The following is a 26,476-nucleotide window of genomic DNA, read 5'->3' on the forward strand; positions in this document are numbered from 1 at the left end:
TGATTGTGTAGTAGTTCACAAATATAGGTTCATAAGTGAAGCTGACACTCAAATGTCAAAAATAAACTAGTTTAATTAAGAAATCTACTTCAATGAATAATACTTTTCATTCAAGACATACATAGCACACATTTAGTGAAAATCTACCATTACTCTTATAGTAGAAGTCATGTCATTGGCCAGATGTCTATGTTTTGATTTTTTGTCATTTGTGATGGATCAAAATGATGGTGAAGTAGTTTACAAATATAGGTTACGTTTAAAGTAAATAAATGTTCTTTAAGCAAAGGCTCAGTTGAAAGTGGACTTGCTAACATGCCTGTGATATTGCTGAGAACACAACCAACAATGTATAAAGAATTGATTTAAAATATGACAAGTGGTGTCAGAAAACCCTTCTCTACTTGTGCCAGAAAGATGAGGTGGCCGAGTGGTTTAGGCGATGGACTGCTAATCCATTGTGCTCTGCACGCATGGGTTCAATTCCCATCCTTGTCAACTTGGAATTGTTTGCTTGGAAATTTAATTTTTGCAAATAATGCTTCATAAGTGAAGCTGACACTCAAATGTCAAAAATAAACTAGTTCAAATAAGAAATCTACTTCAATGAACAATGCTTTTCATTAAAGACATACATAGAAACACATTTAGTGAAAATCTAACATTACTGTTATAGTAGAAGTCATGTCATTGGCCAGATGTGTATGTTATGATTTTTTGTCGTTTGTGATGGATCAACATGATGGTGTAGTAGTTCACAAATATAGGTTACGTTTAAAGTAAAATAAATGTTCTTTAAGCAAAGGCTCACTTGAAAGTGGACTTGCTAACAAGCCTGTGATATTGCTGAGAACAGAACCAACAATGTATAAAGAATTGATTTAAAAGATGACAAGTGGTGTCAGAAAACCCTTCTTTATTTGTGCCAGAAAGACGAGGTTGCCGAGTGGTTGAGGCGATGGACTTCACTTCACTTCACTCTGCACGCATGGGTTCAAAGCCCATCCTCGTCGGTTTGGAATTGTTTGCTTGGAAATGGAATTTTTGCAAATAATGCTTCATAAGTGAAGCTGACACTCAAATGTGAAAAATAAACTAGTTCAATTAAGAAATCTACTTCAATGAACAATACTTTTCATTCAAGACATACATAGCACACATTTAGTGAAAAGCTACCATTACTCTTATAGTAGAAGTCATGTCATTGGCCAGATGTCTATGTTATGATTTTTTGTCATTTGTGATAGATCAAAATGATGGTGAAGTAGTTTACAAATATAGGTTACGTTTAAAGTAAAATAAATGTTCTTTAAGCAAAGGCTCACTTGAAAGTGGACTTGCTAACAAGCCTGTGATATTGCTGAGAACACAACCAACAATATATAAACAATTGATTTAAAATATGACAAGTGGTGTCAGAAAACCCTTCTCTACTTGTGCCAGAAAGACGAGGTGGCCGAGTGGTTAAGGCGATGGACTGCTAATCCATTATGCACTGCACGCATGGGTTCAAATCCCATCCTCGTCGGCTTGGAAATGGATTTTTTGCAAATAATGCTTCATAAGTGAAGCTGACACTCAAAGGTCAAAAATAAACTAGTTCAATTAAGAAATCTACTTCAATGAACAATACTTTTTATTCAAGACATACATAGCACACATTTAGTGAAAATCTACCATTACTGTTATAGTAGAAGTCATGTCATTGGCCAGATGTGTTTGCTATGATTTTTTGTCATTTGTGATGGATCAACATGATTGTGTAGTAGTTCACAAATATAGGTTCATAAGTGAAGCTGACACTCAAATGTCAAAAATAAACTAGTTTAATTAAGAAATCTACTTCAATGAATAATACTTTTCATTCAAGACATACATAGCACACATTTAGTGAAAATCTACCATTACTGTTATAGTAGAAGTCATGTCATTGGCCAGAAGTGTATGTTATGATTTTTTGTCATTTGTGATGGATCAACATGATGGTGAAGTAGTTTACAAATATAGGTTACGTTTAAAGTAAAATAAATGTTCCTTAAGCAAAGGCTCACTTGAAAGTGGACTTGCTAACAAGCCTGTGATATTGCTGAGAACAGAACCAACAATGTATAAAGAATTGATTTAAAATATGACAAGTGGTGTCAGAAAACCCTTCTTTATTTGTGCCAGAAAGATGAGGTGGCCGAGTGGTTGAGGCGATGGACTTCACTTCACTTATGAAGCATTATTTGCAAAAATTCCATTTCCAAACAAACAATTCCAAACCGACGAGGATGGGCTTTGAACACATGCATGCAGAGCACAATCCATTGTGCTCTGCATGCATGGGTTCAAAGCCCATCCTCGTCGGTTTGGAATTGTTTGCTTGGAAATGGAATTTTTGCAAATAATGCTTCATAAGTGAAGCTGACACTCAAATGTCAAAAATAAACTAGTTCAATTAAGAAATCTACTTCAATGAACAATACTTTTCATTCAAGACATACATAGCACACATTTAGTGAAAATCTACCATTACTCTTATAGTAGAAGTCATGTCATTGGCCAGATGTCTATGTTTTGATTTTTTGTCATTTGTGATGGATCAAAATGATGGTGAAGTAGTTTACAAATATAGGTTACGTTTAAAGTAAAATAAATGTTCTTTAAGCAAAGGCTCACTTGAAAGTCGACTTGCTAACATGCCTGTGATATTGCTGAGAACACAACCAACAATGTATAAAGAATTGATTTAAAATATGACAATTGGTGTCCGAAAACCCTTCTCTACTTGTGCCAGAAAGATGAGGTGGCCGAGTGGTTAAGGCGATGGACTGCTAATCCATTGTGCTCTGCACGCATGGGTTCAAATCCCATCCTCGTCGACTTGGAATTGTTTGCTTGGAAATTTAATTTTTGCAAATAATGCTTCATAAGTGAAGCTGACACTCAAATGTCAAAAATAAACTAGTTCAATTAAGAAATCTACTTCAATGAACAATGCTTTTCATTAAAGACATACATAGAACACATTTAGTGAAAAGCTACCATTACTCTTATAGTAGAAGTCATGTCATTGGTCAGATGTCTATGTTATGATTTTTTGTCATTTGTGATGGATCAAAATGATGGTGAAGTAGTTCACAAATATAGGTTACGTTTAAAGTAAAATAAATGTTCTTTAAGCAAAGGCTCACTTGAAAGTGGACTTGCTAACAAGCCTGTGATATTGCTGAGAACAGAACCAACAATGTATAAAGAATTGATTTAAAATATGACAAGTGGTGTCAGAAAACCCTTCTTTATTTGTGCCAGAAAGACGAGGTGGCCGAGTGGTTGAGGCGATGGACTTCACTTCACTTCACTTATGAAGCATTATTTGCAAAAATTCCATTTCCAAGCAAACAATTCCAAACCGATGAGGATGTGATTTGAACCCATGCATGCAGAGCACAATCCATTGTGCTCTGCACGCATGGGTTCAAAGCCCATCCTCGTCGACTTGGAATTGTTTGCTTGGAAATTGATTTTTTGCAAATAATGCTTCATAAGTAAAGCTGACACTCAAATGTCAAAAATAAACTAGTTCAATTAAGAAATCTACTTCAATGAACAATAGTTTTCATTCAAGACATACATAGCAAACATTTAGTGAAAATCTACCATTACTATTATAGTAGAAGTCATGTCATTGGCCAGATGTATATCTTATGATTTTTTTGTCATTTGTGATGGATCAACATGATTGTGTAGTAGTTCACAAATATAGGTTCATAAGTGAAGCTGACACTCAAATGTCAAAAATAAACTAGTTCAATTAAGAAATCTACTTCAATGAACAATACTTTTCTTTCAAGACATACATAGCACACATTTAGTGAAAATCTACCATTACTGTTATAGTAGAAGTCATGTCATTGGCCAGATGTGTATGTTATGATTTTTTTGTCATTTGTGATGGATCAACATGATGGTGTAGTAGTTCACAAATATAGGTTACGTTTAAAGTAAAATAAATGTTCTTTAAGCAAAGGCTCACTTGAAAGTGGACTTGCTAACAAGCCTGTGATATTGATGAGAACACAACCATCAATGTTTAAAGAATTGATTTAAAATATGACAAGTGGTGTCAGAAAACCCTTCTTTGTTTGTGCCAGAAAGACGAGGTGGCCGAGTGGTTAAGGCGGTGGACTGCTAATCCATTGTGCTCTGCACGCATGGTTTCAAAGCCCATCCTCGTCGGTTTGGAATTGTTTGCTTGGAAATGGAATTTTTGCAAATAATGCTTCATAAGTGAAGCTGACACTCAAATGTCAAAAATAAACTAGTTCAATTAAGAAATCTACTTCAATGAACAATACTTTTCATTCAAGACATACATAGCACACATTTAGTGAAAATCTACCATTACTGTTATAGTAGAAGTCATGTCATTGGCCAGATGTGTTTGCTATGATTTTTTGTCATTTGTGATGGATCAACATGATTGTGTAGTAGTTCACAAATATAGGTTCATAAGTGAAGCTGACACTCAAATGTCAAAAATAAACTAGTTTAATTAAGAAATCTACTTCAATGAATAATACTTTTCATTCAAGACATACATAGCACACATTTAGTGAAAATCTACCATTACTCTTATAGTAGAAGTCATGTCATTGGCCAGATGTCTATGTTTTGATTTTTTGTCATTTGTGATGGATCAAAATGATGGTGAAGTAGTTTACAAATATAGGTTACGTTTAAAGTAAAATAAATGTTCTTTAAGCAAAGGCTCAGTTGAAAGTGGACTTGCTAACATGCCTGTGATATTGCTGAGAACACAACCAACAATGTATAAAGAATTGATTTAAAATATGACAAGTGGTGTCAGAAAACCCTTCTCTACTTGTGCCAGAAAGATGAGGTGGCCGAGTGGTTTAGGCGATGGACTGCTAATCCATTGTGCTCTGCACGCATGGGTTCAAATCCCATCCTTGTCAACTTGGAATTGTTTGCTTGGAAATTTAATTTTTGCAAATAATGCTTCATAAGTGAAGCTGACACTCAAATGTCAAAAATAAACTAGTTCAAATAAGAAATCTACTTCAATGAACAATGCTTTTCATTAAAGACATACATAGAACACATTTAGTGAAAATCTAACATTACTGTTATAGTAGAAGTCATGTCATTGGCCAGATGTGTATGTTATGATTTTTTGTCGTTTGTGATGGATCAACATGATGGTGTAGTAGTTCACAAATATAGGTTACGTTTAAAGTAAAATAAATGTTCTTTAAGCAAAGGCTCACTTGAAAGTGGACTTGCTAACAAGCCTGTGATATTGCTGAGAACAGAACCAACAATGTATAAAGAATTGATTTAAAATATGACAAGTGGTGTCAGAAAACCCTTCTTTATTTGTGCCAGAAAGACGAGGTTGCCGAGTGGTTGAGGCGATGGACTTCACTTCACTTCACTCTGCACGCATGGGTTCAAAGCCCATCCTCGTCGGTTTGGAATTGTTTGCTTGGAAATGGAATTTTTGCAAATAATGCTTCATAAGTGAAGCTGACACTCAAATGTGAAAAATAAACTAGTTCAATTAAGAAATCTACTTCAATGAACAATACTTTTCATTCAAGACATACATAGCACACATTTAGTGAAAAGCTACCATTACTCTTATAGTAGAAGTCATGTCATTGGCCAGATGTCTATGTTATGATTTTTTGTCATTTGTGATAGATCAAAATGATGGTGAAGTAGTTTACAAATATAGGTTACGTTTAAAGTAAAATAAATGTTCTTTAAGCAAAGGCTCACTTGAAAGTGGACTTGCTAACAAGCCTGTGATATTGCTGAGAACACAACCAACAATATATAAACAATTGATTTAAAATATGACAAGTGGTGTCAGAAAACCCTTCTCTACTTGTGCCAGAAAGACGAGGTGGCCGAGTGGTTAAGGCGATGGACTGCTAATCCATTATGCACTGCACGCATGGGTTCAAATCCCATCCTCGTCGGCTTGGAAATGGATTTTTTGCAAATAATGCTTCATAAGTGAAGCTGACACTCAAAGGTCAAAAATAAACTAGTTCAATTAAGAAATCTACTTCAATGAACAATACTTTTTATTCAAGACATACATAGCACACATTTAGTGAAAATCTACCATTACTGTTATAGTAGAAGTCATGTCATTGGCCAGATGTGTTTGCTATGATTTTTTGTCATTTGTGATGGATCAACATGATTGTGTAGTAGTTCACAAATATAGGTTCATAAGTGAAGCTGACACTCAAATGTCAAAAATAAACTAGTTTAATTAAGAAATCTACTTCAATGAATAATACTTTTCATTCAAGACATACATAGCACACATTTAGTGAAAATCTACCATTACTGTTATAGTAGAAGTCATGTCATTGGCCAGAAGTGTATGTTATGATTTTTTGTCATTTGTGATGGATCAACATGATGGTGAAGTAGTTTACAAATATAGGTTACGTTTAAAGTAAAATAAATGTTCCTTAAGCAAAGGCTCACTTGAAAGTGGACTTGCTAACAAGCCTGTGATATTGCTGAGAACAGAACCAACAATGTATAAAGAATTGATTTAAAATATGACAAGTGGTGTCAGAAAACCCTTCTTTATTTGTGCCAGAAAGATGAGGTGGCCGAGTGGTTGAGGCGATGGACTTCACTTCACTTATGAAGCATTATTTGCAAAAATTCCATTTCCAAACAAACAATTCCAAACCGACGAGGATGGGCTTTGAACACATGCATGCAGAGCACAATCCATTGTGCTCTGCATGCATGGGTTCAAAGCCCATCCTCGTCGGTTTGGAATTGTTTGCTTGGAAATGGAATTTTTGCAAATAATGCTTCATAAGTGAAGCTGACACTCAAATGTCAAAAATAAACTAGTTCAATTAAGAAATCTACTTCAATGAACAATACTTTTCATTCAAGACATACATAGCACACATTTAGTGAAAATCTACCATTACTCTTATAGTAGAAGTCATGTCATTGGCCAGATGTCTATGTTTTGATTTTTTGTCATTTGTGATGGATCAAAATGATGGTGAAGTAGTTTACAAATATAGGTTACGTTTAAAGTAAAATAAATGTTCTTTAAGCAAAGGCTCACTTGAAAGTCGACTTGCTAACATGCCTGTGATATTGCTGAGAACACAACCAACAATGTATAAAGAATTGATTTAAAATATGACAATTGGTGTCCGAAAACCCTTCTCTACTTGTGCCAGAAAGATGAGGTGGCCGAGTGGTTAAGGCGATGGACTGCTAATCCATTGTGCTCTGCACGCATGGGTTCAAATCCCATCCTCGTCGACTTGGAATTGTTTGCTTGGAAATTTAATTTTTGCAAATAATGCTTCATAAGTGAAGCTGACACTCAAATGTCAAAAATAAACTAGTTCAATTAAGAAATCTACTTCAATGAACAATGCTTTTCATTAAAGACATACATAGAACACATTTAGTGAAAAGCTACCATTACTCTTATAGTAGAAGTCATGTCATTGGTCAGATGTCTATGTTATGATTTTTTGTCATTTGTGATGGATCAAAATGATGGTGAAGTAGTTCACAAATATAGGTTACGTTTAAAGTAAAATAAATGTTCTTTAAGCAAAGGCTCACTTGAAAGTGGACTTGCTAACAAGCCTGTGATATTGCTGAGAACAGAACCAACAATGTATAAAGAATTGATTTAAAATATGACAAGTGGTGTCAGAAAACCCTTCTTTATTTGTGCCAGAAAGACGAGGTGGCCGAGTGGTTGAGGCGATGGACTTCACTTCACTTCACTTATGAAGCATTATTTGCAAAAATTCCATTTCCAAGCAAACAATTCCAAACCGATGAGGATGTGATTTGAACCCATGCATGCAGAGCACAATCCATTGTGCTCTGCACGCATGGGTTCAAAGCCCATCCTCGTCGACTTGGAATTGTTTGCTTGGAAATTGATTTTTTGCAAATAATGCTTCATAAGTAAAGCTGACACTCAAATGTCAAAAATAAACTAGTTCAATTAAGAAATCTACTTCAATGAACAATAGTTTTCATTCAAGACATACATAGCACACATTTAGTGAAAATCTACCATTACTATTATAGTAGAAGTCATGTCATTGGCCAGATGTATATCTTATGATTTTTTTGTCATTTGTGATGGATCAACATGATTGTGTAGTAGTTCACAAATATAGGTTCATAAGTGAAGCTGACACTCAAATGTCAAAAATAAACTAGTTCAATTAAGAAATCTACTTCAATGAACAATACTTTTCTTTCAAGACATACATAGCACACATTTAGTGAAAATCTACCATTACTGTTATAGTAGAAGTCATGTCATTGGCCAGATGTGTATGTTATGATTTTTTTGTCATTTGTGATGGATCAACATGATGGTGTAGTAGTTCACAAATATAGGTTACGTTTAAAGTAAAATAAATGTTCTTTAAGCAAAGGCTCACTTGAAAGTGGACTTGCTAACAAGCCTGTGATATTGATGAGAACACAACCATCAATGTTTAAAGAATTGATTTAAAATATGACAAGTGGTGTCAGAAAACCCTTCTTTGTTTGTGCCAGAAAGACGAGGTGGCCGAGTGGTTAAGGCGGTGGACTGCTAATCCATTGTGCTCTGCACGCATGGTTTCAAAGCCCATCCTCGTCGGTTTGGAATTGTTTGCTTGGAAATGGAATTTTTGCAAATAATGCTTCATAAGTGAAGCTGACACTCAAATGTCAAAAATAAACTAGTTCAATTAAGAAATCTACTTCAATGAACAATACTTTTCATTCAAGACATACATAGCACACATTTAGTGAAAATCTACCATTACTGTTATAGTAGAAGTCATGTCATTGGCCAGATGTGTTTGCTATGATTTTTTGTCATTTGTGATGGATCAACATGATTGTGTAGTAGTTCACAAATATAGGTTCATAAGTGAAGCTGACACTCAAATGTCAAAAATAAACTAGTTTAATTAAGAAATCTACTTCAATGAATAATACTTTTCATTCAAGACATACATAGCACACATTTAGTGAAAATCTACCATTACTCTTATAGTAGAAGTCATGTCATTGGCCAGATGTCTATGTTTTGATTTTTTGTCATTTGTGATGGATCAAAATGATGGTGAAGTAGTTTACAAATATAGGTTACGTTTAAAGTAAAATAAATGTTCTTTAAGCAAAGGCTCAGTTGAAAGTGGACTTGCTAACATGCCTGTGATATTGCTGAGAACACAACCAACAATGTATAAAGAATTGATTTAAAATATGACAAGTGGTGTCAGAAAACCCTTCTCTACTTGTGCCAGAAAGATGAGGTGGCCGAGTGGTTTAGGCGATGGACTGCTAATCCATTGTGCTCTGCACGCATGGGTTCAAATCCCATCCTTGTCAACTTGGAATTGTTTGCTTGGAAATTTAATTTTTGCAAATAATGCTTCATAAGTGAAGCTGACACTCAAATGTCAAAAATAAACTAGTTCAAATAAGAAATCTACTTCAATGAACAATGCTTTTCATTAAAGACATACATAGAACACATTTAGTGAAAATCTAACATTACTGTTATAGTAGAAGTCATGTCATTGGCCAGATGTGTATGTTATGATTTTTTGTCGTTTGTGATGGATCAACATGATGGTGTAGTAGTTCACAAATATAGGTTACGTTTAAAGTAAAATAAATGTTCTTTAAGCAAAGGCTCACTTGAAAGTGGACTTGCTAACAAGCCTGTGATATTGCTGAGAACAGAACCAACAATGTATAAAGAATTGATTTAAAATATGACAAGTGGTGTCAGAAAACCCTTCTTTATTTGTGCCAGAAAGACGAGGTTGCCGAGTGGTTGAGGCGATGGACTTCACTTCACTTCACTCTGCACGCATGGGTTCAAAGCCCATCCTCGTCGGTTTGGAATTGTTTGCTTGGAAATGGAATTTTTGCAAATAATGCTTCATAAGTGAAGCTGACACTCAAATGTGAAAAATAAACTAGTTCAATTAAGAAATCTACTTCAATGAACAATACTTTTCATTCAAGACATACATAGCACACATTTAGTGAAAAGCTACCATTACTCTTATAGTAGAAGTCATGTCATTGGCCAGATGTCTATGTTATGATTTTTTGTCATTTGTGATAGATCAAAATGATGGTGAAGTAGTTTACAAATATAGGTTACGTTTAAAGTAAAATAAATGTTCTTTAAGCAAAGGCTCACTTGAAAGTGGACTTGCTAACAAGCCTGTGATATTGCTGAGAACACAACCAACAATATATAAACAATTGATTTAAAATATGACAAGTGGTGTCAGAAAACCCTTCTCTACTTGTGCCAGAAAGACGAGGTGGCCGAGTGGTTAAGGCGATGGACTGCTAATCCATTATGCACTGCACGCATGGGTTCAAATCCCATCCTCGTCGGCTTGGAAATGGATTTTTTGCAAATAATGCTTCATAAGTGAAGCTGACACTCAAAGGTCAAAAATAAACTAGTTCAATTAAGAAATCTACTTCAATGAACAATACTTTTTATTCAAGACATACATAGCACACATTTAGTGAAAATCTACCATTACTGTTATAGTAGAAGTCATGTCATTGGCCAGATGTGTTTGCTATGATTTTTTGTCATTTGTGATGGATCAACATGATTGTGTAGTAGTTCACAAATATAGGTTCATAAGTGAAGCTGACACTCAAATGTCAAAAATAAACTAGTTTAATTAAGAAATCTACTTCAATGAATAATACTTTTCATTCAAGACATACATAGCACACATTTAGTGAAAATCTACCATTACTGTTATAGTAGAAGTCATGTCATTGGCCAGAAGTGTATGTTATGATTTTTTGTCATTTGTGATGGATCAACATGATGGTGAAGTAGTTTACAAATATAGGTTACGTTTAAAGTAAAATAAATGTTCCTTAAGCAAAGGCTCACTTGAAAGTGGACTTGCTAACAAGCCTGTGATATTGCTGAGAACAGAACCAACAATGTATAAAGAATTGATTTAAAATATGACAAGTGGTGTCAGAAAACCCTTCTTTATTTGTGCCAGAAAGATGAGGTGGCCGAGTGGTTGAGGCGATGGACTTCACTTCACTTATGAAGCATTATTTGCAAAAATTCCATTTCCAAACAAACAATTCCAAACCGACGAGGATGGGCTTTGAACACATGCATGCAGAGCACAATCCATTGTGCTCTGCATGCATGGGTTCAAAGCCCATCCTCGTCGGTTTGGAATTGTTTGCTTGGAAATGGAATTTTTGCAAATAATGCTTCATAAGTGAAGCTGACACTCAAATGTCAAAAATAAACTAGTTCAATTAAGAAATCTACTTCAATGAACAATACTTTTCATTCAAGACATACATAGCACACATTTAGTGAAAATCTACCATTACTCTTATAGTAGAAGTCATGTCATTGGCCAGATGTCTATGTTTTGATTTTTTCTCATTTGTGATGGATCAAAATGATGGTGAAGTAGTTTACAAATATAGGTTACGTTTAAAGTAAAATAAATGTTCTTTAAGCAAAGGCTCACTTGAAAGTCGACTTGCTAACATGCCTGTGATATTGCTGAGAACACAACCAACAATGTATAAAGAATTGATTTAAAATATGACAAGTGGTGTCCGAAAACCCTTCTCTACTTGTGCCAGAAAGATGAGGTGGCCGAGTGGTTAAGGCGATGGACTGCTAATCCATTGTGCTCTGCACGCATGGGTTCAAATCCCATCCTCGTCGACTTGGAATTGTTTGCTTGGAAATTTAATTTTTGCAAATAATGCTTCATAAGTGAAGCTGACACTCAAATGTCAAAAATAAACTAGTTCAATTAAGAAATCTACTTCAATGAACAATGCTTTTCATTAAAGACATACATAGAACACATTTAGTGAAAAGCTACCATTACTCTTATAGTAGAAGTCATGTCATTGGTCAGATGTCTATGTTATGATTTTTTGTCATTTGTGATGGATCAAAATGATGGTGAAGTAGTTCACAAATATAGGTTACGTTTAAAGTAAAATAAATGTTCTTTAAGCAAAGGCTCACTTGAAAGTGGACTTGCTAACAAGCCTGTGATATTGCTGAGAACAGAACCAACAATGTATAAAGAATTGATTTAAAATATGACAAGTGGTGTCAGAAAACCCTTCTTTATTTGTGCCAGAAAGACGAGGTGGCCGAGTGGTTGAGGCGATGGACTTCACTTCACTTCACTTATGAAGCATTATTTGCAAAAATTCCATTTCCAAGCAAACAATTCCAAACCGATGAGGATGTGATTTGAACCCATGCATGCAGAGCACAATCCATTGTGCTCTGCACGCATGGGTTCAAAGCCCATCCTCGTCGACTTGGAATTGTTTGCTTGGAAATTGATTTTTTGCAAATAATGCTTCATAAGTAAAGCTGACACTCAAATGTCAAAAATAAACTAGTTCAATTAAGAAATCTACTTCAATGAACAATAGTTTTCATTCAAGACATACATAGCACACATTTAGTGAAAATCTACCATTACTATTATAGTAGAAGTCATGTCATTGGCCAGATGTATATCTTATGATTTTTTTGTCATTTGTGATGGATCAACATGATTGTGTAGTAGTTCACAAATATAGGTTCATAAGTGAAGCTGACACTCAAATGTCAAAAATAAACTAGTTCAATTAAGAAATCTACTTCAATGAACAATACTTTTCTTTCAAGACATACATAGCACACATTTAGTGAAAATCTACCATTACTGTTATAGTAGAAGTCATGTCATTGGCCAGATGTGTATGTTATGATTTTTTTGTCATTTGTGATGGATCAACATGATGGTGTAGTAGTTCACAAATATAGGTTACGTTTAAAGTAAAATAAATGTTCTTTAAGCAAAGGCTCACTTGAAAGTGGACTTGCTAACAAGCCTGTGATATTGATGAGAACACAACCATCAATGTTTAAAGAATTGATTTAAAATATGACAAGTGGTGTCAGAAAACCCTTCTTTGTTTGTGCCAGAAAGACGAGGTGGCCGAGTGGTTAAGGCGGTGGACTGCTAATCCATTGTGCTCTGCACGCATGGTTTCAAAGCCCATCCTCGTCGGTTTGGAATTGTTTGCTTGGAAATGGAATTTTTGCAAATAATGCTTCATAAGTGAAGCTGACACTCAAATGTCAAAAATAAACTAGTTCAATTAAGAAATCTACTTCAATGAACAATACTTTTCATTCAAGACATACATAGCACACATTTAGTGAAAATCTACCATTACTGTTATAGTAGAAGTCATGTCATTGGCCAGATGTGTTTGCTATGATTTTTTTGTCATTTGTGATGGATCAACATGATTGTGTAGTAGTTCACAAATATAGGTTCATAAGTGAAGCTGACACTCAAATGTCAAAAATAAACTAGTTTAATTAAGAAATCTACTTCAATGAATAATACTTTTCATTCAAGACATACATAGCACACATTTAGTGAAAATCTACCATTACTCTTATAGTAGAAGTCATGTCATTGGCCAGATGTCTATGTTTTGATTTTTTGTCATTTGTGATGGATCAAAATGATGGTGAAGTAGTTTACAAATATAGGTTACGTTTAAAGTAAAATAAATGTTCTTTAAGCAAAGGCTCAGTTGAAAGTGGACTTGCTAACATGCCTGTGATATTGCTGAGAACACAACCAACAATGTATAAAGAATTGATTTAAAATATGACAAGTGGTGTCAGAAAACCCTTCTCTACTTGTGCCAGAAAGATGAGGTGGCCGAGTGGTTTAGGCGATGGACTGCTAATCCATTGTGCTCTGCACGCATGGGTTCAAATCCCATCCTTGTCAACTTGGAATTGTTTGCTTGGAAATTTAATTTTTGCAAATAATGCTTCATAAGTGAAGCTGACACTCAAATGTCAAAAATAAACTAGTTCAAATAAGAAATCTACTTCAATGAACAATGCTTTTCATTAAAGACATACATAGAACACATTTAGTGAAAATCTAACATTACTGTTATAGTAGAAGTCATGTCATTGGCCAGATGTGTATGTTATGATTTTTTGTCGTTTGTGATGGATCAACATGATGGTGTAGTAGTTCACAAATATAGGTTACGTTTAAAGTAAAATAAATGTTCTTTAAGCAAAGGCTCACTTGAAAGTGGACTTGCTAACAAGCCTGTGATATTGCTGAGAACAGAACCAACAATGTATAAAGAATTGATTTAAAATATGACAAGTGGTGTCAGAAAACCCTTCTTTATTTGTGCCAGAAAGACGAGGTTGGCGAGTGGTTGAGGCGATGGACTTCACTTCACTTCACTCTGCACGCATGGGTTCAAAGCCCATCCTCGTCGGTTTGGAATTGTTTGCTTGGAAATGGAATTTTTGCAAATAATGCTTCATAAGTGAAGCTGACACTCAAATGTGAAAAATAAACTAGTTCAATTAAGAAATCTACTTCAATGAACAATACTTTTCATTCAAGACATACATAGCACACATTTAGTGAAAAGCTACCATTACTCTTATAGTAGAAGTCATGTCATTGGCCAGATGTCTATGTTATGATTTTTTGTCATTTGTGATAGATCAAAATGATGGTGAAGTAGTTTACAAATATAGGTTACGTTTAAAGTAAAATAAATGTTCTTTAAGCAAAGGCTCACTTGAAAGTGGACTTGCTAACAAGCCTGTGATATTGCTGAGAACACAACCAACAATATATAAACAATTGATTTAAAATATGACAAGTGGTGTCAGAAAACCCTTCTCTACTTGTGCCAGAAAGACGAGGTGGCCGAGTGGTTAAGGCGATGGACTGCTAATCCATTATGCACTGCACGCATGGGTTCAAATCCCATCCTCGTCGGCTTGGAAATGGATTTTTTGCAAATAATGCTTCATAAGTGAAGCTGACACTCAAAGGTCAAAAATAAACTAGTTCAATTAAGAAATCTACTTCAATGAACAATACTTTTTATTCAAGACATACATAGCACACATTTAGTGAAAATCTACCATTACTGTTATAGTAGAAGTCATGTCATTGGCCAGATGTGTTTGCTATGATTTTTTGTCATTTGTGATGGATCAACATGATTGTGTAGTAGTTCACAAATATAGGTTCATAAGTGAAGCTGACACTCAAATGTCAAAAATAAACTAGTTTAATTAAGAAATCTACTTCAATGAATAATACTTTTCATTCAAGACATACATAGCACACATTTAGTGAAAATCTACCATTACTGTTATAGTAGAAGTCATGTCATTGGCCAGAAGTGTATGTTATGATTTTTTGTCATTTGTGATGGATCAACATGATGGTGAAGTAGTTTACAAATATAGGTTACGTTTAAAGTAAAATAAATGTTCCTTAAGCAAAGGCTCACTTGAAAGTGGACTTGCTAACAAGCCTGTGATATTGCTGAGAACAGAACCAACAATGTATAAAGAATTGATTTAAAATATGACAAGTGGTGTCAGAAAACCCTTCTTTATTTGTGCCAGAAAGATGAGGTGGCCGAGTGGTTGAGGCGATGGACTTCACTTCACTTATGAAGCATTATTTGCAAAAATTCCATTTCCAAACAAACAATTCCAAACCGACGAGGATGGGCTTTGAACACATGCATGCAGAGCACAATCCATTGTGCTCTGCATGCATGGGTTCAAAGCCCATCCTCGTCGGTTTGGAATTGTTTGCTTGGAAATGGAATTTTTGCAAATAATGCTTCATAAGTGAAGCTGACACTCAAATGTCAAAAATAAACTAGTTCAATTAAGAAATCTACTTCAATGAACAATACTTTTCATTCAAGACATACATAGCACACATTTAGTGAAAATCTACCATTACTCTTATAGTAGAAGTCATGTCATTGGCCAGATGTCTATGTTTTGATTTTTTGTCATTTGTGATGGATCAAAATGATGGTGAAGTAGTTTACAAATATAGGTTACGTTTAAAGTAAAATAAATGTTCTTTAAGCAAAGGCTCACTTGAAAGTCGACTTGCTAACATGCCTGTGATATTGCTGAGAACACAACCAACAATGTATAAAGAATTGATTTAAAATATGACAAGTGGTGTCAGAAAACCCTTCTCTACTTGTGCCAGAAAGATGAGGTGGCCGAGTGGTTAAGGCGATGGACTGCTAATCCATTGTGCTCTGCACGCATGGGTTCAAATCCCATCCTCGTCGACTTGGAATTGTTTGCTTGGAAATTAAATTTTTGCAAATAATGCTTCATAAGTGAAGCTGACACTCAAATGTCAAAAATAAACTAGTTCAATTAAGAAATCTACTTCAATGAACAATGCTTTTCATTAAAGACATACATAGAACACATTTAGTGAAAAGCTACCATTACTCTTATAGTAGAAGTCATGTCATTGGTCAGATGTCTATGTTATGATTTTTTGTCATTTGTGATGGATCAAAATGATGGTGAAGTAGTTCACAAATATAGGTTACGTTTAAAGTAAAATAAATGTTCTTTAAGCAAAGGCTCACTTGAAAGTGGACTTGCTAACAAGCCTGTGATATTGCTGAGAACAGAACCAACAATGTATAAAGAATTGATTTAAAATATGACAAGTGGTGTCAGAAAACCCTTCTTTATTTGTGCCAGAAAGACGAGGTGGCCGAGTGGTTGAGGCGATGGACTTCACTTCACTTCACTTATGAAGCATTATTTGCAAAAATTCCATTTCCAAGCAAACAATTCCAAACCGATGAGGATGTGATTTGAACCCATGCATGCAGAGCACAATCCATTGTGCTCTGCACGCATGGGTTCAAAGCCCATCCTCGTCGACTTGGAATTGTTTGCTTGGAAATTGATTTTTTGCAAATAATGCTTCATAAGTAAAGCTGACACTCAAATGTCAAAAATAAACTAGTTCAATTAAGAAATCTACTTCAATGAACAATAGTTTTCATTCAAGACATACATAGCACACATTTAGTGAAAATCTACCATTACTATTATAGTAGAAGTCATGTCATTGGCCAGATGTATATCTTATGATTTTTTTGTCATTTGTGATGGATCAACATGATTGTGTAGTAGTTCACAAATATAGGTTCATAAGTGAAGCTGACACTCAAATGTCAAAAATAAACTAGTTCAATTAAGAAATCTACTTCAATGAACAATACTTTTCTTTCAAGACATACATAGCACACATTTAGTGAAAATCTACCATTACTGTTATAGTAGAAGTCATGTCATTGGCCAGATGTGTATGTTATGATTTTTTTGTCATTTGTGATGGATCAACATGATGGTGTAGTAGTTCACAAATATAGGTTACGTTTAAAGTAAAATAAATGTTCTTTAAGCAAAGGCTCACTTGAAAGTGGACTTGCTAACAAGCCTGTGATATTGATGAGAACACAACCATCAATGTTTAAAGAATTGATTTAAAATATGACAAGTGGTGTCAGAAAACCCTTCTTTGTTTGTGCCAGAAAGATGAGGTGGCCGAGTGGTTAAGGCGGTGGACTGCTAATCCATTGTGCTCTGCACGCATGGTTTCAAAGCCCATCCTCGTCGGTTTGGAATTGTTTGCTTGGAAATGGAATTTTTGCAAATAATGCTTCATAAGTGAAGCTGACACTCAAATGTCAAAAATAAACTAGTTCAATTAAGAAATCTACTTCAATGAACAATACTTTTCATTCAAGACATACATAGCACACATTTAGTGAAAATCTACCATTACTGTTATAGTAGAAGTCATGTCATTGGCCAGATGTGTTTGCTATGATTTTTTGTCATTTGTGATGGATCAACATGATTGTGTAGTAGTTCACAAATATAGGTTCATAAGTGAAGCTGACACTCAAATGTCAAAAATAAACTAGTTTAATTAAGAAATCTACTTCAATGAATAATACTTTTCATTCAAGACATACATAGCACACATTTAGTGAAAATCTACCATTACTGTTATAGTAGAAGTCATGTCATTGGCCAGAAGTGTATGTTATGATTTTTTGTCATTTGTGATGGATCAACATGATGGTGAAGTAGTTTACAAATATAGGTTACGTTTAAAGTAAAATAAATGTTCCTTAAGCAAAGGCTCACTTGAAAGTGGACTTGCTAACAAGCCTGTGATATTGCTGAGAACAGAACCAACAATGTATAAAGAATTGATTTAAAATATGACAAGTGGTGTCAGAAAACCCTTCTTTATTTGTGCCAGAAAGACGAGGTGGCCGAGTGGTTGAGGCGATGGACTTCACTTCACTTATGAAGCATTATTTGCAAAAATTCCATTTCCAAACAAACAATTCCAAACCGACGAGGATGGGCTTTGAACCCAATCATGCAGAGCACAATCCATTGTGCTCTGCACGCATGGGTTCAAAGCCCATCCTCGTTGGTTTGGAATTGTTTGCTTGGAAATGGAATTTTTGCAAATAATGCTTCATAAGTGAAGCTGACACTCAAATGTCAAAAATAAACTAGTTCAATTAAGAAATCTACTTCAATGAACAATACTTTTCATTCAAGACATACATAGCACACATTTAGTGAAAATCTACCATTACTCTTATAGTAGAAGTCATGTCATTGGCCAGATGTCTATGTTTTGATTTTTTGTCATTTGTGATGGATCAAAATGATGGTGAAGTAGTTTACAAATATAGGTTACGTTTAAAGTAAAATAAATGTTCTTTAAGCAAAGGCTCAGTTGAAAGTGGACTTGCTAACATGCCTGTGATGTTGCTGAGAACACAACCAACAATGTATAAAGAATTGATTTAAAATATGACAAGTGGTGTCAGAAAACCCTTCTCTACTTGTGCCAGAAAGATGAGGTGGCCGAGTGGTTTAGGCGATGGACTGCTAATCCATTGTGCTCTGCACGCATGGGTTCAAATCCCATCTTTGTCGACTTGGAATTGTTTGCTTGGAAATTTAATTTTTGCAAATAATGCTTCATAAGTGAAGCTGACACTCAAATGTCAAAAATAAACTAGTTCAAATAAGAAATCTACTTCAATGAACAATGCTTTTCATTAAAGACATACATAGAACACATTTAGTGAAAATCTAACATTACTGTTATAGTAGAAGTCATGTCATTGGCCAGATGTGTATGTTATGATTTTTTGTCGTTTGTGATGGATCAACATGATGGTGTAGTAGTTCACAAATATAGGTTACGTTTAAAGTAAAATAAATGTTCTTTAAGCAAAGGCTCACTTGAAAGTGGACTTGCTAACAAGCCTGTGATATTGCTGAGAACAGAACCAACAATGTATAAAGAATTGATTTAAAATATGACAAGTGGTGTCAGAAAACCCTTCTTTATTTGTGCCAGAAAGACGAGGTTGCCGAGTGGTTGAGGCGATGGACTTCACTTCACTTCACTCTGCACGCATGGGTTCAAAGCCCATCCTCGTCGGTTTGGAATTGTTTGCTTGGAAATGGAATTTTTGCAAATAATGCTTCATAAGTGAAGCTGACACTCAAATGTCAAAAATAAACTAGTTCAATTAAGAAATCTACTTCAATGAACAATACTTTTCATTCAAGACATACATAGCACACATTTAGTGAAAAGCTACCATTACTCTTATAGTAGAAGTCATGTCATTGGCCAGATGTCTATGTTATGATTTTTTGTCATTTGTGATAGATCAAAATGATGGTGAAGTAGTTTACAAATATAGATTACGTTTAAAGTAAAATAAATGTTCTTTAAGCAAAGGCTCACTTGAAAGTGGACTTGCTAACAAGCCTGTGATATTGCTGAGAACAGAACCAACAATGTATAAAGAATTGATTTAAAATATGACAAGTGGTGTCACAAAACCCTTCTTTATTTGTGCCAGAAAAACGAGGTGGCCGAGTGGTTGAGGCGATGGACTTCACTTCACTTATGAAGCATTATTTGCAAAAATTCCATTTCCAAACAAACAATTCCAAACCGACGAGGATGGGATTTGAACCCATGCATGCAGAGCACAATCCATTGTGCTCTGCACGCATGGGTTCAAAGCCCATCCTCGTCGACTTGGAATTGTTTGCTTGGAAATTGAATTTTTGCAAATAATGCTTCATAAGTGAAGCTGACACTCAAATGTCAAAAATAAACTAGTTCAATTAAGAAATCTACTTCAATGAACAATAGTTTTCATTCAAGACATACATAGCACACATTTAGTGAAAATCTACCATTACTATTATAGTAGAAGTCATGTCATTGGCCAGATGTTTATGTTATGATTTTTTTGTCATTTGTGATGGATCAACATGATGGTGTAGTAGTTCACAAATATAGGTTACGTTTAAATTAAATAAATGTTCTTTAAGCAAAGGCTCACTTGAAAGTGGACTTGCTAACAAGCCTGTGATATTGATGAGAACACAACCATCAATGTTTAAAGAATTGATTTAAAATATGACAAGTGGTGTCAGAAAACCCTTCTTATTTGTGCCAGAAAGACGAGGTGGCCGAGTGGTTAAGGCGGTGGACTGCTAATCCATTGTGCTCTGCACGCATGGGTTCAAATCCCATCTTCGTCGGTTTGGAATTGTTTGTTTGGAAATGCAATTTTTGCAAATATTGCTTCATAAGTGAAGCTGACACTCAAATGTCAAAAATAAACTAGTTCAATTAAGAAATCTACTTCAATGAACAATACTTTTCATTCAAGACATACTTAGCACATATTTAGTGAAAATCTACCATTACTCTTATAGTAGAAGTCATGTCATTGGCCAGATGTGTATGTTATGATTTTTTGTCATTTGTGATGGATCAACATGATGGTGAAGTAGTTTACAAATATAGGTTACGTTTAAAGTAAAATCAATGTTCTTTAAGCAAAGGCTCACTTGAAAGTGGACTTGCTAACAAGCCTGTGATATTGCTGAGAACACAATCAACAATATATAAACAATTGATTTAAAATATGACAAGTGGTGTCAGAAAACCCTTCTTTACTTGTGCCAGAAAGACGAGGTGGCTGAGTGGTTAAGGCGATGGACTGCTAATCCGTTGTGCTCTGCACGCATGGGTTCAAATCCCATCCTCGTCGGCTTGGAAATGGAATTTTTGCAAATAATGCTTCATAAGTGAAGCTGACACTCAAAGGTCAAAAATAAACTAGTTCAATTAAGAAATTTACTTCAATGAACAATACTTTTCATTCAAGACATACATAGCACACATTTAGTGAAAATCTACCATTACTGTTATATTAGAAGTCATGTCATTGGCCAGATGTGTTTGCTATGATTTTTTGTCATTTGTGATGGATCAACATGATTGTGTAGTAGTTCACAAATATAGGTTCATAAGTGAAGCTGACACTCAAATGTCAAAAATAAACTAGTTTAATTAAGAAATCTACTTCAATGAATAATACTTTTCATTCAAGACATACATAGCACACATTTAGTGAAAATCTACCATTACTGTTATAGTAGAAGTCATGTCATTGGCCAGAAGTGTATGTTATGATTTTTTGTCATTTGTTGTGGATCAACATGATGGTGAAGTAGTTTAAAAATATAGGTTACGTTTAAAGTAAAATAAATGTTCTTTAAGCAAAGGCTCACTTGAAAGTGGACTTGCTAACAAGCCTGTGATATTGCTGAGAACAGAACCAACAATGTATAAATAATTGATTTAAAATATGACAAGTGGTGTCAGAAAACCCTTCTTTATTTGTGCCAGAAAGATGAGGTGGCCGAGTGGTTGAGGCGATGGACTTCACTTCACTTATGAAGCATTATTTGCAAAAATTCCATTTCCAAGCAAACAATTCCAAACCGACGAGGATGTGATTTGAACCCATGCATGCAGAGCACAATCCATTGTGCTCTGCACGCATGGGTTCAAAGCCCATCCTCGTCGGTTTGGAATTGTTTGCTTGGAAATGGAATTTTTGCAAATAATGCTTCATAAGTGAAGCTGACACTCAAATGTCAAAAATAAACTAGTTCAATTAAGAAATCTACTTCAATGAACAATACTTTTCATTCAAGACATACATAGCACACATTTAGTGAAAATCTACCAACACTGTTATAGTAGAAGTCATGTCATTGGACAGATGTGTTTGCTATGATTTTTTGTCATTTGTGATGGATCAACATGATTGTGTAGTAGTTCACAAATATAGGTTCATAAGTGAAGCTGACACTCAAATGTCAAAAATAAACTAGTTTAATTAAGAAATCTACTTCAATGAATAATACTTTTCATTCAAGACATACATAGCACACATTTAGTGAAAATCTACCATTACTGTTATAGTAGAAGTCATGTCATTGGCCAGAAGTGTATGTTATGATTTTTTGTCATTTGTGATGGATCAACATGATGGTGAAGTAGTTTACAAATATATGTTACGTTTAAAGTAAAATAAATGTTCCTTAAGCAAAGGCTCACTTGAAAGTGGACTTGCTAACAAGCCTGTGATATTGCTGAGAACAGAACCAACAATGTATAAAGAATTGATTTAAAATATGACAAGTGGTGTCAGAAAACCCTTCTCTACTTGTGCCAGAAAGACGAGGTGGCCGAGTGGTTGAGGCGATGGACTTCACTTCACTTATGAAGCATTATTTGCAAAAATTCCATTTCCAAACAAACAATTCCAAACCGACGAGGATGGGCTTTAACCCATGCATGCAGAGCACAATCCATTGTGCTCTGCACGCATGGGTTCAAAGCCCATCCTCGTTGGTTTGGAATTGTTTGCTTGGAAATAGAATTTTTGCAAATAATGCTTCATAAGTGAAGCTGACACTCAAATGTCAAAAATAAACTAGTTCAATTAAGAAATCTACTTCAATGAACAATACTTTTCATTCAAGACATACATAGCACACATTTAGTGAAAATCTACCATTATTCTTATAGTAGAAGTCATGTCATTGGCCAGATGTCTATGTTTTGATTTTTTGTCATTTGTGATGGATCAAAATGATGGTGAAGTAGTTTACAAATATAGGTTACGTTTAAAGTAAAATAAATGTTCTTTAAGCAAAGGCTCACTTGAAAGTCGACTTGCTAACATGCCTGTGATATTGCTGAGAACACAACCAACAATGTATAAAGAATTGATTTAAAATATGACAAGTGGTGTCAGAAAACCCTTCTCTACTTGTGCCAGAAAGATGAGGTGGCCGAGTGGTTTAGGCGATGGACTGCTAATCCATTGTGCTCTGCACACATGGGTTCAAATCCCATCCTCGTCAACTTGGAATTGTTTGCTTGGAAATTTAATTTTTGCAAATAATGCTTCATAAGTGAAGCTGACACTCAAATGTCAAAAATAAACTAGTTCAAATAAGAAACCTACTTCAATGAACAATGCTTTTCATTAAAGACATACATAGAACACATTTAGTGAAAATCTAACATTACTGTTATAGTAGAAGTCATGTCATTGGCCAGATGTGTATGTTATGATTTTTTGTCGTTTGTGATGGATCAACATGATGGTGTAGTAGTTCACAAATATAGGTTACGTTTAAAGTAAAATAAATGTTCTTTAAGCAAAGGCTCACTTGAAAGTGGACTTGCTAACAAGCCTGTGATATTGCTGAGAACAGAACCAACAATGTATAAAGAATTGATTTAAAATATGACAAGTGGTGTCAGAAAACCCTTCTTTATTTGTGCCAGAAAGACGAGGTTGCCGAGTGGTTGAGGCGATGGACTTCACTTCACTTCACTTATGAAGCATTATTTGCAAAAATTCCATTTCCAAGCAAACAATTCCAAACTGACGAGGATGGGATTTGAACCCATGCATGCAGAGCACAATCCATTGTGCTCTGCACGCATGGGTTCAAAGCCCATCCTCGTCGGTTTGGAATTGTTTGCTTGGAAATGGAATTTTTGCAAATAATGCTTCATAAGTGAAGCTGACACTCAAATGTCAAAAATAAACTAGTTCAATTAAGAAATCTACTTCAATGAACAATACTTTTCATTCAAGACATACATAGCACACATTTAGTGAAAAGCTACCATTACTCTTATAGTAGAAGTCATGTCATTGGCCAGATGTTTATGTTATGATTTTTTGTCATTTGTGATAGATCAAAATGATGGTGAAGTAGTTTACAAATATAGGTTACGTTTAAAGTAAAATAAATGTTCTTTAAGCAAAGGCTCACTTGAAAGTGGACTTGCTAACAAGCCTGTGATATTGCTGAGAACAGAACCAACAATGTATAAAGAATTGATTTAAAATATGACAAGTGGTGTCACAAAACCCTTCTTTATTTGTGCCAGAAAAACGAGGTGGCCGAGTGGTTGAGGCGATGGACTTCACTTCACTTATGAAGCATTATTTGCAAAAATTCCATTTCCAAGCAAACAATTCCAAACTGACGAGGATGGGATTTGAACCCATGCATGCAGAGCACAATCCATTGTGCTCTGCATGCATGGGTTCAAAGCCCATCCGCGTCGACTTGGAATTGTTTGCTTGGAAATTGAATTTTTGCAAATAATGCTTCATAAGTTAAGCTGACACTCAAATGTCAAAAATAAACTAGTTCAATTAAGAAATCTACTTCAATGAACAATAGTTTTCATTCAAGACATACATAGCACACATTTAGTGAAAATCTACCATTACTATTATAGTAGAAGTCATGTCATTGGCCAGATGTTTATGTTATGATTTTTTTGTCATTTGTGATGGATAAACATGATTGTGTAGTAGTTCACAAATATAGGTTCATAAGTGAAGCTGACACTCAAATGTCAAAAATAAACTAGTTCAATTAAGAAATCTACTTCAATTAACAGTACTTTTCATTCAAGACATACATAGCACACATTTAGTGAAAATCTACCATTACTGTTATAGTAGAAGTCATGTCATTGGCCAGATGTGTATGTTATGATTTTTTTGTCATTTGTGATGGATCAACATGATGGTGTAGTAGTTCACAAATATAGGTTACGTTTAAATTAAATAAATGTTCTTTAAGCAAAGGCTCACTTGAAAGTGGACTTGCTAACAAGCCTGTGATATTGATGAGAACACAACCATCAATGTTTAAAGAATTGATTTAAAATATGACAAGTGGTTTCAGAAAACCCTTCTTTTTTCTGCCAGAAAGACGAGGTGGCCGAGTGGTTAAGGCGGTGGACTGCTAATCCATTGTGCTCTGCACGCATGGGTTCAAATCCCATCTTCGTCGGTTTGGAATTGTTTGTTTGGAAATGCAAACAAAGAAGGGTTTTCTGACACCACTTGTCATGTTTTAAATCAATTCTTTCTACATTGTTGGTTGTGTTCTCAGCAATATCACAGGCCTGTTAGCAATTCCACTTTCAAGTGAGCCTTTGCTTAAAGAACATTTATTTTACTTTAAACATAACCTATATTTGTGAACTACTACACCAGCATGTTGATCCATCACAAACGACAGAAAATCATAACATACACATCTGGCCAATGACATGACTTCTACTATAACAGTAATGGTAGATTTTCACTAAATGTGTGCTATGTATGTCTTTAATGAAAAGCATTGTTCAATGAAGTAGATTTCTTAATTGAATTAGTTTATTTTTGACTTTTGAGTGTCAGCTTCACTTATGAAGCATTATTTGCAAAATTCCATTTCCAAGCAAACAATTCCAAACCAACGAGGATGGGATTTGAACCCATGCGTGCAGAGCACAATGGATTAGCAGTCCATCGCCTTAACCACTCGGCCACCTCGTCTTTCTGGCACAAAAAAGAAGGGTTTTCAAGACACCACTTGTCATATTTTAAATCAATTCTTTATACATTGTTGGTTGTGTTCTCATCAATATCACATGCTTGTTAGCAAGTCCACTTTCAAGTGAGCCTTTGCTTAAATAACATATATTTTACTTCAAATGTAACCTATATTTGTGAACAACTACACCATCATGTTGATCCATCACAAATGACAAAAAATCATAACTTACACATCTGGCAAATGACATGACTTCTACTATAACAGTAATAGTAGTTTTTCCCTAAATGTGTGCTATGAATGTCTTTAATGAAAAGCATTGTTCATTGAAGTAGATTTCTTTATTGAACTAGTATATTTTTGACATTTGAGTGTCAGCTTCACTTAAGAAGCATTATTTGCAAAAATTCCATTTCCAAGCAAACAATTCCAAACCGACGAGGATGGGATTTGAACCCATGCATGGAGAGCACAATGGATTGTGCGCTGCATGCATGGGTTCAAATCCCTTCCTCATTGGTTTGGAATTGTTTGCTTGGAAATGGAATTTTGCAAATAATGCTTCATAAGTGAAGCTGACACTCAAAAGTCAAAAATAAACTAATTCAATTAAGAAATTTACTTCAATGAACAATGCTTTTCATTAAAGACATACATAGCACACATTTAGTGAAAATCTACCATTACTGTTATAGTAGAAGT

General features: G+C 34.8%; 17 non-coding genes across 17 annotated transcripts; 16 read left to right on the top strand and 1 right to left on the bottom strand.

Annotated features, from left to right (window-relative positions):
* The first annotated feature begins 416 nt into the window (after positions 1-416).
* TRNAS-GCU (transfer RNA serine (anticodon GCU)) lies at positions 417-498 on the top strand. Its single transcript has one exon. It is a non-coding gene; the product is annotated as a tRNA-Ser (tRNA).
* Positions 499-1,446: 948 nt separating this feature from the next.
* TRNAS-GCU (transfer RNA serine (anticodon GCU)) lies at positions 1,447-1,528 on the top strand. The gene has a single exon. It is a non-coding gene; the product is annotated as a tRNA-Ser (tRNA).
* A 1,254-nt stretch (positions 1,529-2,782) lies between these two features.
* On the top strand, positions 2,783-2,864 carry TRNAS-GCU (transfer RNA serine (anticodon GCU)). Its single transcript has one exon. It is a non-coding gene; the product is annotated as a tRNA-Ser (tRNA).
* A 2,015-nt stretch (positions 2,865-4,879) lies between these two features.
* TRNAS-GCU (transfer RNA serine (anticodon GCU)) lies at positions 4,880-4,961 on the top strand. Its single transcript has one exon. It is a non-coding gene; the product is annotated as a tRNA-Ser (tRNA).
* Positions 4,962-5,908: 947 nt separating this feature from the next.
* TRNAS-GCU (transfer RNA serine (anticodon GCU)) lies at positions 5,909-5,990 on the top strand. Its single transcript has one exon. It is a non-coding gene; the product is annotated as a tRNA-Ser (tRNA).
* A 1,254-nt stretch (positions 5,991-7,244) lies between these two features.
* On the top strand, positions 7,245-7,326 carry TRNAS-GCU (transfer RNA serine (anticodon GCU)). Its single transcript has one exon. It is a non-coding gene; the product is annotated as a tRNA-Ser (tRNA).
* Positions 7,327-9,341: 2,015 nt separating this feature from the next.
* Positions 9,342-9,423, top strand: TRNAS-GCU (transfer RNA serine (anticodon GCU)). Its single transcript has one exon. It is a non-coding gene; the product is annotated as a tRNA-Ser (tRNA).
* A 947-nt stretch (positions 9,424-10,370) lies between these two features.
* Positions 10,371-10,452, top strand: TRNAS-GCU (transfer RNA serine (anticodon GCU)). Its single transcript has one exon. It is a non-coding gene; the product is annotated as a tRNA-Ser (tRNA).
* A 1,254-nt stretch (positions 10,453-11,706) lies between these two features.
* TRNAS-GCU (transfer RNA serine (anticodon GCU)) lies at positions 11,707-11,788 on the top strand. The gene has a single exon. It is a non-coding gene; the product is annotated as a tRNA-Ser (tRNA).
* A 2,016-nt stretch (positions 11,789-13,804) lies between these two features.
* Positions 13,805-13,886, top strand: TRNAS-GCU (transfer RNA serine (anticodon GCU)). Its single transcript has one exon. It is a non-coding gene; the product is annotated as a tRNA-Ser (tRNA).
* Positions 13,887-14,833: 947 nt separating this feature from the next.
* Positions 14,834-14,915, top strand: TRNAS-GCU (transfer RNA serine (anticodon GCU)). Its single transcript has one exon. It is a non-coding gene; the product is annotated as a tRNA-Ser (tRNA).
* A 1,254-nt stretch (positions 14,916-16,169) lies between these two features.
* Positions 16,170-16,251, top strand: TRNAS-GCU (transfer RNA serine (anticodon GCU)). Its single transcript has one exon. It is a non-coding gene; the product is annotated as a tRNA-Ser (tRNA).
* A 4,263-nt stretch (positions 16,252-20,514) lies between these two features.
* TRNAS-GCU (transfer RNA serine (anticodon GCU)) lies at positions 20,515-20,596 on the top strand. The gene has a single exon. It is a non-coding gene; the product is annotated as a tRNA-Ser (tRNA).
* A 433-nt stretch (positions 20,597-21,029) lies between these two features.
* TRNAS-GCU (transfer RNA serine (anticodon GCU)) lies at positions 21,030-21,111 on the top strand. Its single transcript has one exon. It is a non-coding gene; the product is annotated as a tRNA-Ser (tRNA).
* A 2,088-nt stretch (positions 21,112-23,199) lies between these two features.
* TRNAS-GCU (transfer RNA serine (anticodon GCU)) lies at positions 23,200-23,281 on the top strand. Its single transcript has one exon. It is a non-coding gene; the product is annotated as a tRNA-Ser (tRNA).
* Positions 23,282-25,164: 1,883 nt separating this feature from the next.
* Positions 25,165-25,246, top strand: TRNAS-GCU (transfer RNA serine (anticodon GCU)). Its single transcript has one exon. It is a non-coding gene; the product is annotated as a tRNA-Ser (tRNA).
* Positions 25,247-25,694: 448 nt separating this feature from the next.
* Positions 25,695-25,776, bottom strand: TRNAS-GCU (transfer RNA serine (anticodon GCU)). Its single transcript has one exon. It is a non-coding gene; the product is annotated as a tRNA-Ser (tRNA).
* Between the last annotated feature and the right edge of the window lie 700 nt (positions 25,777-26,476).

The sequence above is a fragment of the Taudactylus pleione genome, unplaced genomic scaffold, assembly GCF_031769625.1.
Source record: "Taudactylus pleione unplaced genomic scaffold, aTauple2 ptg000680l, whole genome shotgun sequence".
NCBI lineage: Eukaryota > Metazoa > Chordata > Amphibia > Anura > Myobatrachidae > Taudactylus > Taudactylus pleione.